At 38.1% G+C, this 4,479-nt stretch overlaps 1 long non-coding RNA gene across 1 annotated transcript; it reads left to right on the top strand.

The window, feature by feature from the left end:
• Window positions 1-1,526: 1,526 nt before the first annotated feature.
• On the top strand, window positions 1,527-4,479 carry LOC141746378 (uncharacterized). Its single transcript, XR_012588336.1, has 3 exons — window positions 1,527-1,547; window positions 1,640-1,750; window positions 4,406-4,479. It is a non-coding gene; the product is annotated as an uncharacterized LOC141746378 (long non-coding RNA).

The following is a 4,479-nucleotide window of genomic DNA, read 5'->3' as shown; positions in this document are numbered from 1 at the left end:
ACATAACTGATAAGATTGTGACTTGTATGAATTTAGTATTCACTGATTGCTAACACTTATAAAAGTTAGACTGAGATGACATGGACTACAGTAGTAATGGTATTCATACTCAACTGGGGAAATTTGAATTCACACTCCTGAAGAGTTTGGTCTGCATAAAGAGATCTTAGGATTGAGAGTCTTGAGTGAATTTACAGCAGATATTCACCAGTTTCTGTGGCCACAGCTAGGCTGTAGAAAGAACAAAAGTTTAGTTTCTAGAAACGGATAAAAGATAAGTAAGCCAGCTGCTTTGCAGAGAGAAGCGGAGCACTTCCCTTCCCACTTAAATGGAAAGGAATGAAAACAATAAACCTCTTTGAGGCTGTGATTTCCAAATTAGTAATATCCATTTTAGTGTCCACAGCATTCAGTTCCTATTGCTTGTTTTTTAATTTTGAGATATTTGCTCAAGACCTAAATGAATTCATATTCATGCTTTTAAAAATGACAGGGAAAAAAATCATAGACTGGGAGTCATTATTCCTGCTTTATAAATATGCTGAGTTTTCTGGACTGGCATTAAAACTTTAAAATGATTCAGATATGCTCTTGAGAGTCAAATTCCCTTTTAGTAGAGTATCTCAAGAATAGATCAGATATATAAACTCAAGATGGTTTGCATTTTGTGCTAATATCTTCTGCCATTTTTAATGCAGACATCTATGTGGGATGTCTGCCATATGTATTGTCTCAAATCAGTTGGTGTCCACATGGTGAGGACTAAATGAACCATGTTGCAGTGCCGAAAGAAATAGATAAGTTAAGTGTTTTTAAAAGTTTGGATATAAATTGGCTGGTATGTCTGTAAAAAGGTGTGAATCTAACTTGACAGATAGTTTAACTCTTGTTTTAAAATGATGAAAAAAAAAATTTGATTAAGCTGTGCTCCTGCAGGTAAGGCTTGTGCCCAACTCTTACTGTATTTACAGTTGTTTTTTTTAAAGTAAGAATTTTATTGTACAAAACTGTAAGTTATATGGGGATGGAGAATTGGACTGAGTGTAATCACATTCAGTAAAGTCAACTAATGAAAACCAAACATAGCTAACATGCTGTTTTGGGGTAGGCAGAAGAAAAGATATGTTTATTGTATTTTATTAAACACATGAGTATGTTAAAGTTTAGTATTGCTTTTCACTACAGAAATTCTAAGGCCTGATATTAATGTTTAATGTTTAAGACTATATAGTAGATATTTCATGGTATAATTTTAAGGTTGTATTTTCCTTTTACCTCAGAAAAAAATTATGTTTACCATTGATGTGTCTAAATGTTATTGAATAAATGCTTTGCATGTTCTTTTTTCATATGAAAAATAAATGCTCAACTGTCTAAGACTATCTAAATTTATAAGTCTTGGAGAAATAATTGGTTAATATTCTCATGCTTAGATAGATGTGCTTATGTAAGAAAACTTCCATTGGTTTCTTATTGCCTTTAGCTGCTGTGGTATCTCTGTGTTGTGTTATTTTTCTTTCAGTAATTCCTGATGCAGATCTGTTTGGGTAAATGTAACAGAGAAGATCCTTATCAAACACTTGTGACTCTTAACAGCTCTTAGCTTTGCAGCATCTGTTTCTTTATTTATCCTCATCAGCATAAAGGACATGAAACCACAGAACTCTGACATAATTTATTTTACTTGAAGAGATCTTCCTGTGTTGCAGAGGTGCCTTTGCAGTTCTCCAGTACTTCGTCTTGGTACAAGGTACAATGTCTCTGTATCTCAGTAGCATCTAAAGATCATTCCTGAAATCCCTGACATTAGCAGCATATTCTTATTCTTAATCTTTCTTGTAGAGAATTACTGCAAAGTGAAAGAGAAGGATAACTGTGGGGATTTTTTTCAAATTACTTTCAAAATGGGCATGTCATCTGCTGTCACAGTCCCGTGCTCATAAAAAAAAAAAATAAATATGAAATATATGTCACAGTACTCAGAAAGTGTCCCTCTTGGAATGGAGAGTGCTTAAGATGCTCTAAGTTTCAGTGAATGCCATAGCTATTTTGTTGTTTTCTTCATACAATGTCCGTAAATGAGATTAAGAGAAGCTCACGTACTGTTACTGAGGGACTGGAGAAAGGTATGAGCAATGACAAATGGACTAAATGGTCTCTGAAGGGCTCTGATGTTTTACTGAAACTAATTCTGTCCGGTTAATCAAAATTAGGAACCTGTAGGGAGGATCAATCTAGTAACTCCAATAACAGTAGAGATTATTTTGAGTAACTAAAACTGAACATGCAAAGCATAGTAAAGAGATTTTTACCTACCAGCTGAAAGCACTGAAGGCTTTTAATGATGCTTTGCAGGGCTTCTCAGGACTGTCTGGGAAGTAGACATTTTTTAAAAACAGTTTGTCTTTACCTACATTTTTAAGGAAACGTATTTAATGAAATATCTTGGATCTCATTTCTTCTGTCTAACACAAGTTATAACTGTAAAACATAAAACTAATTTTCACTCTTTGCTGAATATAGGGTTTTCTTAAACCTCATTAGTAAATACTTGTTTCTTGATCTTTTGAGTGGTTGGAATAGGTCAAATCGGGCAGAGAAGAACCTAATGAGGTTCAACAAAAGCAAGTGCAAGGTCCTCCACCTGGGGAGGAAGAATGCTAAGCACCAGTATAGGTTAGGGGTGGACCTGCTGGGAAGTAGTTCTGAGGAGAAGGATCTGGGGGTCCTGGTAGACAGTAAATTATCCATGAGCCACCAATGTGCCCTTGTTGCCAAAAAGGCCAACGGAATCCTGGGATGCATAGGGAAGAGTGTGGCTAGTAGGTCAAAGGAGGTCATTCTCCCCCTCTACTCTGCACTGGTGAGGCCACAACTGGAATACCACGTCCAGTTTTGGGCTCCCCAGTTCAAGAGGGACAGGGAACTACTGGAGCGGGTCCAGCGTAGGGCAACTAAGATGATTGAGGGACTGGAGCATCTCCCTTATGAGGAAAGGCTGAAAGAGCTGGGACTCTAGCCTGGAGAAGAGAAGGCTGAGGGGAGACCTTATTATGGCATATAAGTATCTAAAGGGTGGGTTGAAGGAGGATGGTGCCAGACTCTTTTCATTGGTTCCCAGTGACAGGACGAGGGGCAACGGGCACAAGCTAGAACATAGGAAGTTCCATTCAAATACACGGAGAAAATTCTTTACAGTGAGGGTGACAGAGCACTGGAACAGGCTGCCCAGGGAGGTTGTGGAGTCCCCTTCTCTGGAGATTTTCAAGACTCACCTGGATGCAGTCCTGAGTAATGTGCTCTAGGCAATCCTGCTTTAGCAGGGGAGTTGGACTAGATGATCTCTAGAGGTCCCTTCCAACTCTGAAGTTTCTGTGATTCTGTGAAATAGTGTCTTTTGTGGTATCTTTTGGTTTAAAATTTGCATTTTCAAACTGGCTGTTGATCAACAAACCTTTTAAAGTAGCAGATCAATCTGTAATGCCTTTAAGTGAACAAGAATTTCATACAGCTCTTGGCAGTTCTCCTTCACTCACCTAGATTCCATGCCGTATGTGTCTTGAAGAGCCTATTCACTTGCAAATAAACACAGTAATTGTTTTAACATGTAAAAAACAGTAACCAGAATTAAGTTGTACCAGTCTGTCTTATTGCAGAGTGCAATCTGCTCCAGTGCTTTACATAGCCTGCCTCTACCAAACAATGAATGTGTTAATATCTGAAGGCATTAAGGGATAATTTACACCAATACACCAGTCAGATTCCAGGTCTAACATTTCAGATACCAGAGGGGGAAATTCTGGACTCTCTTACATCCTAGAAAAGCTATGTGTTGGTCTTTTTGCAGTCTTCATATCCCTAAAAGCCTTTGTACAGAATTTTCTGTGAATTAAAAGGTCAGTGGAACTATATCTCTAACTTTAAGATTTTCTGTATGGCATGAGTAGCATGAGCCTGGATATCTGTCAAATTTTTCACAATTTTTGCTAGCTCACCTTACTGTCAGTGTAGTTTAGGAACTTCTGTTTAAAGAGATTATTAATCTCTGGAGAGAAAAGATGAATGCTGAAGGTAGAAGAATGCTGAGGATTGAAGTCACAGGTTGGTGTTCTCTCATTGTAGTTGGAGAGGAGTGCAAGGAGCCTTGTTACCTGTCCTGTAGAGACCAGGTGTCGGAAACCACAGCCCTATCCATTGTATTCTCTTGATTCCCTTCCTGGACATTTGCTTTAAACTCTTGCAAACATTAAGTATCCCTTGAGATTTTAAAGAGAGAGGTTATGCTTGATTCATTGTTCAGAGCAGTGCTGCTCTTTATCTGATGTGCATAAGCCTTAAAAAACTTTGTTGTGGTTGAGTATGAACTGTTAAAGATAGCATGGCTGAGTTGTGTCTCTTGTTCTAGTGCTGAGTTGCTAACACCCTCCAAGATGACAGCAGCTCTGCTTTTTCCTGTGGTCATCTTCATCCGGTGCAGCT

This window comes from Larus michahellis, chromosome 7, assembly GCF_964199755.1.
Source record: "Larus michahellis chromosome 7, bLarMic1.1, whole genome shotgun sequence".
Lineage (NCBI taxonomy): Eukaryota > Metazoa > Chordata > Aves > Charadriiformes > Laridae > Larus > Larus michahellis.
This window is presented reverse-complemented; position numbering and strand designations above follow the sequence as displayed.